Consider the following 11,220-nt stretch of genomic DNA (forward strand, 5'->3'; position numbering starts at 1 on the left):
CATCAATCAGATCGGGCTCAACTGATTATCTGTGGATGTTTTTTTAGATCAAAAGCAAAACATGAGCTTGTAGCTACGAGTTAGGACGATACATCAAGGTACATTTGTGTGTGAGAGAGTCAATTACAGCTTGTAACTATAGCTGCTGCAAATAATGTTTTTTCTCATCCTTATACATATTTTCATGTGTCTACAGATGCATTCTTGTGCAGAAATTTCAGTATGTACGCAACAATGTGTGTGTATATGTGTATGTGTTTGTGCGAGTGTGTGTTCACCAAATACATCCCAACACTGTTTCTACTCGCTGTCTTCAGGGAGTGGATGCCTTTCCATTAGTAGATGTAGAATGAGGAGCAGTGGGAGGGATATTTGCTTGCACCAATTAAATCTGTCATTAACTCCATGCAACACACACACACACACACACACACACACACACCCAAACACACACACACAGTATTTAACACATTTAATTTAACAGTCTGTGAGTCAGTGTGCGAGCGCTTCTGTTTCTGCCTGAAACCTGTTGTCACCGAGACAGGACTGTGAGGAGACTCTTTCATCTCTTGCTTTCTCACTTTCTGTCTCCCTCTGCCTTTTTCCTCTCTTCCTGTCTCTCCCTTCACACGGAAAGACTTTAAGGTGGTGTGTGTTTTGCTTTCTTGGCTTTAAGCCCTTCACCTACCTCTCAGTTTAACCCGACAACACCGGTCATGCAGTCGCATAAACACACATGGGCATTTTGTCTGGGTGTGTGACTGTGTCAAACAAAATTAAATCAGATATCACCCGTCTGAATGTGATGCTGCCCCTGATTACTTGTGGTATGATGGCAAGATCATTACAGCGCTCAAGCCACAGCAGATGAGTGCTGGACTGGCATGGCTTAGTTATTGGGTGGCGAAAAACATTTTCGGCTAAATTTAGATATTTAAATGTGGCCATTTTCAAACTAAGGCCTTCCCAGTTATTTTAAAACACTCTGCAGTGTCTCCCCATGAATTTTAATTCTAGTGAGGATGGAAAAGCCGTACCCAGGTTGACAAGGGGGGGAAACAGTATTTGCATGAAAGATGATTAAAACGACTCATTATAATTAATACAAGTTAAGGTTTCCCCACAGGGAACCAGTGCGGATGATAAATATATAATCAAACACCAACAGGACTAGATCTCATGTTTAATAAAGACAACAGCAAGCTGCATGCGTCTAGCTCTGGATTCAAGACCTGGTTTGCTCTGTTTACCAGTATCGATTGATCGTCCACCTGGCCAGAGGGATGGCGGATGTGATTCATGTCTAACGTGGTGTTTCCCTCCCAGACTGCGCTGAAATGCTAATAATGTATGCTGTTTGGGCTGGAGGGAGTCCATTACGCTGACTGTATCACATCTTTGTCCATCGGGGGACACACACTGGGGAATGTCGACTTAGAAGAGGAGAAAGGAAGGAAGAGTGAGAGGGGGAGAGGCTCGCACGCATATTCTGAGAAAAGAGTGTGCGTGTCTGTGCGAATGTGTGTGAGTGTGTATTGAAACTCGGACACAGCAGACACGTGTCACCTCAGCTCCAGTGCCGTCAAGCTAAACTGACATAAACAGCCCCAGGCGGCCCTATCAGAGATGGACTTTACATAACGGCTGAGTCACTCACAATCTATTTTTATGGCTTTGAGGTGTGTGTGTGTGTGTGTGTGTGTGTATGTTCCAGTGCTTCTATCTTTCTGAGAGCCAATTTCAGTTTTAGACCTTCAGAATAAGGTCATATTTGTGACATCAGGTCATCCTGACCAGAATTCACTCCTTAAAAGAGCCAGTTTGAGGGTTCACACTCGGACAGATTGAAATGAAAAGATTAAACACAGATTAAAATTAACTAGTTCACAATTTGAATTTTGAATGAAGTTCACCATCCCAAAAATGGAACTAGTTTGCTTTTTTTCAAACCCGCCAGGCACAATTTGCATATAAATGTGAGATTTTTTTCCCTGTTGGAATCGGTAATGATTTGCTCATAAAATCCTTCAAATATCCACACAGTATGAATTGGCGTCACCAGTATGGGTAGCCGTGTTGTCTGAATTGTCACTTGCGTTAGCCATCAGTGTTGTGTAAGCATGCCAGGTGCCGTAAGTCCTTGGGTGGTAAATGGTAAATGGACTTGCACTTGTATAATGCCTTTCTAGTCTACTGTCCACTCAAACTGCTTTACACGCTTCAAGTCACATATACACACATACTCTGGTGGCCAAGGCTACCATACAAGGTGCCATCTGCTACTCAGTTCTTGACACACTTGGAACGTCTTCTTTATCTTGCAGACTGGAGGAGCTGGGGATCCAACTGTTGATCTTCTGATTAATGGACGACCCACTCTACCTCTGAGCTACAGCCACCCTGGTGCTGTAAAACGATGACTGATGGGCGAGTGAACGATGCTTATGTTCAAGTTCATAAGTTGCAAACTGATGCGTTCAGTTCACTGTTCACCAAGGCAATTCCATAAATGACTGAACACAGTCTTTGACCCCATGGTAGCTATATAGTATGACTCATACGTGAGTAACTGTAGTTGCAAAGTTGGAGGGTCACAGCAGACAGCGCTAGAAATAAAGGGATGGTGTCTACTTGGTGCTCTTTCGAGGCGCTCTTTTAGCCTCCTTGGGCGTGCTCAGAGCTGATAGGACAGGAGATGAGAGAGACAAGGGGGGTGATGTGCAACAGGATGCCCCTGGTATGTAATGTTGATGGTAGTGAATAAGTTGGGGTGGGAAAAAACACAACACATGCACATTACAGAGAGAAAAGGTGGGTGCTCAACCTCAAAAATCAGTTATTTGAAAAGTAAGAAAAAGGTGGCACACCATCAAAGCAGTTAATGTCTGCCCAGAATACCAGCCTGTCCACTGTGTTAGGTTGAGTAAATGTCAGTAAGCAGAGCCATGGGATTTTTGAGGTTGATGCCATTATCAGTATTTTAAAGTTAAAATATTTTTTGATTGTGATCCTTTAAATGTAGTAGCACTGTGACCTAGATATGTACCGAGAAAGACAGAGGGTCAGTGCCTTTTTTGTGGACAAACCTTTTTTGTGGTGACACAGTTTTGTAAACTAAACTAAATTTAGACCATTTATCATTTGGACTGCAGTGAGTGCACTAAGGAGTGGATACCTCGGACCAGGCCGGACAATCTGAATTTGTTATTTTAATGATAGAAATTGTTTGGATATTTTTATCTGCTTCTGGATATGCCTTAGAATACAAGCAGTGATAATAACAACTATGGGACACCTGCCCCAGTGCAGTCGTTTATGCGAAAAGTTAAAAACGCTCTAAGTCACAATGTTAAAATCGCCTTGTTAAAATCCCTGGACTTGTTCCAAACACTGTTGCCTTATTCCGTGGACAGTGGCCTCACTCTCGGCAAGATTTCACTACCCTCAGAATATGTTTTAGATATATTCTGCTCACTAACAGACAAACCAACAAACATAACCTGAGAGTAATAATGTTCTTTCACATTCACTTTCAGATTAAAATTTATAAATGCAAACTCAATTAATTAAATGCAATTCACTTGAATGACCACACAGCTCCGAGGTTAAAATTAGGAAAATGAATGTAGTCTCTGGAGGGTGTTTGAAACAGAGAAACACACACAAAAGCTGAGCTTAAAAATGAGAATATGTAGCTTCTAGTCAAATCCATTTACTGATTTTTTTAATAAATATTCAACAATTTACATTTCATAAACCAAACTATCCTTAATTTATTTTTCTACTTCACACTGCACAACATTTATGCATCTTTCAAGCATTTTTTAAATGCAACAGCACAACTGCTTTCATTTTGGCAGGAATAAGCCACAAATACCATATGGGGGAAATCAAATATCACAATATTTTGACCAAATATCTCAATATCGATATTGCAACAATATCATGGCTATTGTTTTTTTTTCATAGAATATATACAAAATGTGATTTTTAATAAAAAAAAATCATCAATAATGTAAATATAATGACTAAGTGGGTGAAGGCAAATTAATACAACAGCTAAAACAGTCTGACTTCCGAAAATGACATCACTTCACTGTAATGCAGCTTTTAAAACCAGGAAAAGACACTTATCACACAGTATCTAGTCTCAGGTGATGATATCGATATGATGAGGATTAGATCCCATTCCTACCATATATAAGTTAATAACTGCTCTTTGTTGTGATGGTAATATAGCCTTATAAATTATATCATTTTTTATGGCCAAATCATTCATTACATTATCCAAGTAATGAAGAGTAAAGTGTTACTAAATTCCATCTTGAATAATCAAAATAGGAGGGTGTATTTGATCTTGATTAAAATAGGTACACAGAGTATGCTTAAGGGAAAAACAGCCCACTGGGAGTGTCATAATTATTTCAAAATTTAAGTATTTTTTAACACTAAATAGCTGGGCTGTTCTCATGCACTGTTTGTATATTTTCCTACAGAAGTAATGCGCCAAAATATGTTCATATCCCTCACATGAGCCAGTAGTTTTTGCATAACTCATGTATTTTGGATGTGGTCCCGAGCGGTCCCTGTAAGAAAGCAGTTTGGGGTGATGGATGTGTCACAAAACACAGGACTTTATCCATGACATGGAAAAGTGCTCAGAAAAGTGTCAACCTTAAGTGAACTATGTGTTGGTTTAAGATACGTCATCACCATGTTTCTTTTCCCGAAACCTAACCACAGTAACTTTACATTAATTATGTAACTTTACATTAAGTACATAATGTCATTTGTTGGGTGCTAATTCATAGGATAAAATATGAACCGTTGTGTGTGTGTTTTGTTGCAGGGTACCATAGGCATACAATATGGAGACCATTATGCATTCCAGACGACTTGGAACTTAAAGGTGCTGTATGTAAGAATGTGGCCAAAACAGTTACTGCACTCAAATTCAAAATACTGTCGCGAGTCGTGTCCGCCCCCCCTCCCCTACAGATTTGAGGTTGCTGGACAGCGGCACGCTGGAGACTGATTTGTTTGCCCACGGGTGGCTGCCGTGGCAGGGCCGTGTCGCCGTGTCCTTGATCTTCGGTTTTCCAGCGGACTGTTCGAGCAAGTCCGGCTTCTTTGCTGCTAACGCTGCTGCCGGGATACAGCTCATGAGGAGCCGGCTGCTAATGCTATGTACCGGGACACTGCTAATGCTGCTGCCGGGATACAGCTGAGGAGGAGCCGGCTGCTAATGCTATGTACCGGGACACTGCTAATGCTGCTTGCCGTGCTGCTGTAGCTCAGTCGTAACTGTAACTGATGCTGAGACTCTACTGACTGTGTGACCGGTAGACGGCGGTGTGTGGCCAACAGGCCAAAACACAAATTCAAAACATAAACATGATTTGCGGACCGTAAAATATTTTTTTAAATGCGAATATTCTGGCCGTACTATTGTTGTCGGTGAGATCAGAATGTTATATGAACATTATTCCTTAGTCTCTGTGACATATTAGGATGATTTTATGACTATTTGCTTTAGATTTCTTACATATAGCTCCTTTAAGATTATCTACTAACAAGGTACAATGCAACGCCACTCAAAATCGGAGTTCCTACTTGTAAACTGGGGGCAAATCCGTCTACATCGCAAAAAGAAGCAGTTGTCTGGTGTCACACAACAATGACTGCAACCGCAGAAGCCCACATGTTAAATGGTAATGCATCAACTAATCAAAATAAGACATGTCAGAAAATGTCAGCAATGTCGTTAGGTAGCGAGGAGTGGATCTGACTAAGAACCAAGGAAACCACCATGGTAGCGACTTGTCAGTTGCAAGGGAGCCACGGCCCAAAGCATGACCTTGCTTTATCGTCTGTTTTACTCTAAATGGGACAAATAATAGGGAGCACAGTGGTGCAGTGGTTAGCATCATCGCCTCACAGCAACAGGGTTCCTGGGAAGTCCCCCTGTGCATAGCCTGCAATTTCTCCCATGTCAGCGTGGGTTTTTTCCAGGCACTCTGGCTTCCCCACACAATCCGAAGACATGCAGGTTAATTGGTGACTCTAAATTGTCCGTAGGTGTGAATGTGAGCATGAATGGTTGTCTGTCTCTATGTGTCAGCCCTGTGATAGTCTGGCGACCTGTCCAGGGTGTACCCTGTCTCTCACCCAATGTCAGCTGGGATAGGCTCCAGCCCCCCCGCGACCCCCAACAGGATAAGCGGTTATGGAAAATGAATTAATGGGACAATTAATTACAACATAAACATCATGCTGTTTTGAAGACTTGAAACTAGTGATTGAGACCATAAACTCATTAGGAAAATGTTCACTGAGGTAATAAATCAAGTGATAAATGGGGTCATTTTCTCACAGACTTCCATACAATTTGACTCCTTTTTGCAACCAGTGAAGTCGCCCCCTGTTGGCTGCTACAAAGAATGCAGGTTTGAAGCATTTCCGCACTAGCTTCACTTTATAGATGAGGAGATGACTCCTTAATGGAGACCATCCTCCTGCTCAACGAGCCATGTTCAAGTCCCTGTTACATTAAGTATCCACTCCTGCTTAAATGTCCTTGAGCAAAACACTGAGCCTCCAGCTCCAGTTCTATTCTGTAGTTGACCCTGACCTCTGACATTGAAGTGAGAAAAGTGCTTACATAGATCCAGAAACTATGATTAATGTAGGAAAAATGAAGTACTAAATTTTGCAACTTTAAGGTTAAATTTTCTTTCTTTCTTTCTTTACTTTTTTTGGTAAATCTAAAAAGTCTTCCATAAGGCATGTTTATGATTAATTTAGCTACAAGTTGTATATTTGTTCTCGTTATGGACCAAGTACTAATGGAGGTCCGCAGCATTTGTGGCTAAATTAATAATCAGTATGCTAAATAGTATTTGCAGCTGTTCAACACTTGAAGGACAAATATTGAAAATGGAAATCACACAAAAGTATGAATTATTCACAGTGAATGCCAAACAAAAGCATTATTGAATGTGTTTCTTTTACCATCCGTGGTTAATGCAGCTTCTGCTCTGTGACCTTAAACGCCACATCTTGGCAACCCAAATAGAAAATCCTGACCTTTACAGTCACATTCATAGTTTGATGATGGGAAACCTCTCTGATAATAACTATATTCATGAAGGGTATTTTGTATAAGACTGTAGACACTGTCCATTGTAAACTATTTGCGATAACGAATGACTGATGGCAACACACACACACACACACACACACACACTCGCACACACACTTTGTCACATGCAGTTTATGAACATTGTTGAGGCCACACTTGGATAACAAATCCCCTCTCCTCTGCCTCAAGCTTCAATAATTTACTTTTATCCCTACATATTTCATGACTTCAATCTAAATTGAACTTGAATCTATCAAGGTGTATTAACATTCAAGCATTCTAAAAGAAGCCCTCCTGTCAGCGCCTGCCTGCCTCCCACACAGCGTCACAACGACTCTGTTAAGTTTGTCGGATAAATTTGCATCACGCGTATGAGTTATGACAAAAAGATGCAGTAAAAATTGGGAAAATTAAGATAAAATGTGTTCAATGTCTAAAATTTGTTTAATGTGTGTATGATTAGATTGCTGTTTAATTCACATTTTGGGTCACACACACATCATAAACCATTACTTCTGCCAGTACGGCGAGTACACTGCAGTATTACACTTTACACATAGTATTTAATGAAGGAAAACATTTTCAATAAACTTGAGTGAATTTCAGTTATGTTCATGCACGCATGCAAAGGCACACATACACACACAGACACACAGACACACACACACACACACACCTGTCTCCCATGCTGAGTCCCTCTGAGCTCTCCCTGCTCCACTTTTTTTTTTCATCTGTCATTCTGGAGCATGTCAGTGTTTAACCCCCTCCCACGCTGACACGCACGCGCACACACACACACACACACACACACACACCGCCTTTCTTCTTTAAAAAACTGCACAAACATACACAGTTGGTCAAACACAGCTTTTTCCCCTTCTTTCCACCTTATCACACACATTTGCACACACACACACACACACACATTTGCCCGCACACACACACACAAACACACACACACACACACACACACACACAGACAATCCAGGGCACTGGTTTAAACAGACAGACACCAGCAGTTGTCATATACTTTTTTGCTCTCTTTCTCTCACTCCTCATGTCATTACTGGGACAGATTGAGTCGGGACCGTCATTTACAGTGTGTGTGTTGAAAGCTGAAACAAGCTGCTTGCATATCTACTCATGGCTGACAGGAAACATTTTGTAGTCCGGTCAAAGAGGGCATCTGCCATCCCACCAGACTCTCTCCTTTTCCTCGGCGGGAGAAACACACCACAGTTTAGGGAGGCTGCGGGGTTCCTTCCTCATGGCTGCATCCAGCATTTAGGCTGCTTATGGATTTTTAAATACTCGAGTGTGGCGCCCGTAGCTCAAAATAAGAAGGTTTAAAAATTTTAAGCCTAAACTTGCGCTTTCTCTGTGAATCAGGGGGAGATGCTCAGCTGTCGAAATCCTCTGGGGTGTTTAAGGTGGAAAACGGTGATGTGGCTTTCCATGAAAAGGTGGCTGAACTACAGTCATTCAGCAATCAGTAATATTTAGAGGGACTGAGTCAAGCTTTCAGTCAACCTTGTGTGTGATTAAGACACGTTTACATCATACACATTGACAATAAGCGAAAAAGATGAGCTAACTCTTGTGTGCAGATAGAGACATGGATAAATTAAGTGTTGCCTCACCACACTCCTGCTTAAATGTCCCAAAAACCTTTAAAAAGCAACATGTCCTTGGTGTGTCCTTCACATGATTCACTTTAAAGCGTGCACAATTTGTTAATTTCCCTCACTCTGGGTTGCTGAGAATAAAAACAAAATGCTTTGCACCCAGAAGAAATATGGCATCATATCATATCTTACATGTTTAATAGATTCATGAGCCATGTGACAGCGTGTAGGCATTTGGGGCCAACGTGCCTGCAATATTGAGAAGTCATTCATTAAGCGTGGCCAAGAAGATGCTGTCCGTGCGTGCGTGCGTGCGTGTAAAAGTAAATGCAAGAGCATCTTCCCCTAAACTGAGATCGGACATAGCGTGTTGAACAAGCTGACTGATGTCACGGGGAATATAAATGCGCTATGCGTAAAAGCATTAGCGGGCTATTGATGATAAGGAGTCAAAAACATGGCACAAGGCAGATTAGGAATAAGACGCACAGGAGCCAATGGAGATAATCCTGTTATCTCGCTGGATGTAAAATGCCAATGTGGAAGCATCCTCAGAGACCAAGATGAACTGAACATGAACTAATGCTGCAGATATACGAAGGAGGAAGAGGGGGATGGAAAGGGAGAGAAAGGGGGGGAGAACAAAACAATATTGGCAACCTGATGTAAACACTGTTGTTCTTGACCTTAAGGGACACCCACGCCGTTTACCGCAATGTCACCGGCGGTCTTCCTACTCCATTAATTGAGAGCCCACACACGCGCGCCCGCACCGTCTTCCGTTTGACACCAGTTCGATATCCTCCTGATGACATTGTATCACCTTTGAGAATTCACTGTCAGTCCTGCGACACCGGCTCCGCTATACATAACCCCAAATTGATAGATGATCGCTGTCAAGTTGATCAGAGAGGAATCTGGGGGCTCTGCTCATTTAGGGTTTGGGATACCGGGTGCCGGTGGAGACGCACTTCGGTCATCACCTACCTTATAACCAGAGCGCATTTAACATTACGCACGACAGGAAAGCGCGCGTGTACACATAGACATCCACACACATCTACAGTTAACCTAGAAACACATCAAGAAAGACAAAACAAAAGGAAGGCAGCAGACTCACGGGATGACCCTGGGCTCCTCTGCGCGCCCCATTGCGAAATCCCCCGTTATTCCCGTTTGGAATCCTCAAATGCCGTGGTCGCAGTCCACGTCTCTGCAAATGTACCAAAGGATCACATAGAGGATGAGGAGTATGGCGAAGATGAAGAGCGCTACTAGGATGGCCTTGGTCACCGGAGAGATGAGCGACTGCATGTCAGGAGCAGAGCCGGGCAGAGCGGCGTGGGGCTCCGCGTCCGTCCGTCCTCAGTCTGCTATCTCCCTCTCTCTCCACCTCTTCTCTCCGCCGCTCCGGTAGCAACTGTTGAGGACGGAGCCCGGGGCTTTGGCGTGCGCGGACACACACATTTAGAGCCTGACGCGCATGCACACGCACTCCGCGACGCGAATTTCTACCGGCGATCCAGGCGCGCAACGCGTGGGGGGCTTCCCTTGCTTAGAAGCGGCGCGGGAGTGTGGGCTGTCTGTCCCCAGATCCACTCTCTCCGGCTGCCTGTCGCACACCAGAGGAGACGGAGACAGGAGTGATAACAGCCGCGGTTCGCTCACAGAAGGTTGCACTAGTACTAAAACGCGATGAAATTCAGCAGGTGGGGGTTTAGATTGAATCCAGCAGAGGCGGAATGGAGAAGCCCCAAGTTGCGCACCGAGCTTCTGCACTTGACGGCAAACAGGTTGATTAGTATTCCTCACGGCGGAGTGTGTGTGTGTGTGTGTCTCTGTATGTGTGTGTGAGAGAGAGATGGCTCAGCATGACAGGATATCATTTTATCACGACCCTCAACATCCCTTTTTTGTGGCAAAGCCGCCAGTCGAGGGATTAATAGATGAATCCAGATGGTTTCTGCATTAAACCCGCTTCCACTCGATGCGCCCTTAATGGCTAATTTCCATAGGCTAATTCTTATAAGGTTGCCACTTATGTATTGTTGCCTAAACGCATGCTTTCAAAAAAGAACTAATCCCACAATAATCCCATTTTAAAAAAGGAGGCGGATGGTCTAGAAATGTCCTGGGAAACTGTTGTCAAGTCGTGGTAATAATGCAGCCAGATGCAGATTATTATAACTATTATAATAAAGTCATAATTGAAATGGCTGATTTTTTATTTTTATTTTCTTTTAATTGAAGGGGCTATCTGTGTATGCACAACCTTTAGGCTAATGTCACTTTTTTTCCAATTTATATGGTCAGCAAAATCATTTTTTCCCATAGTTTTCCTAGTTTCATTTAGGCAATAATAATAATAATAATAATAATAGCCTAATAATAATAATAGCCTAATAATAATAATAATAATAGCCTAATAATAATAATAATAGACATGAACTTTAA

General features: G+C 42.5%; 1 protein-coding gene across 2 annotated transcripts in view; it reads right to left on the bottom strand.

Annotated features, from left to right (window-relative positions):
* LOC117251495 (polyprenol dehydrogenase) overlaps positions 1-10,589 on the bottom strand; it is a 73,267-nt gene extending 62,678 nt beyond the window's left edge. Inside the window, exon 1 of one of the 2 annotated variants that reach the window (XM_078174417.1) lies at positions 9,887-10,589. The gene's annotated coding sequence lies outside the window, so the exon portion shown is untranslated. The remainder of the gene's footprint in view (positions 1-9,886) is intronic. The other variant, XM_033617827.2, reaches the window with a different exon arrangement.
* Between the last annotated feature and the right edge of the window lie 631 nt (positions 10,590-11,220).

Source organism: Epinephelus lanceolatus, chromosome 14, assembly GCF_041903045.1.
Source record: "Epinephelus lanceolatus isolate andai-2023 chromosome 14, ASM4190304v1, whole genome shotgun sequence".
NCBI classification, from domain to species: Eukaryota; Metazoa; Chordata; class Actinopteri; order Perciformes; family Serranidae; genus Epinephelus; species Epinephelus lanceolatus.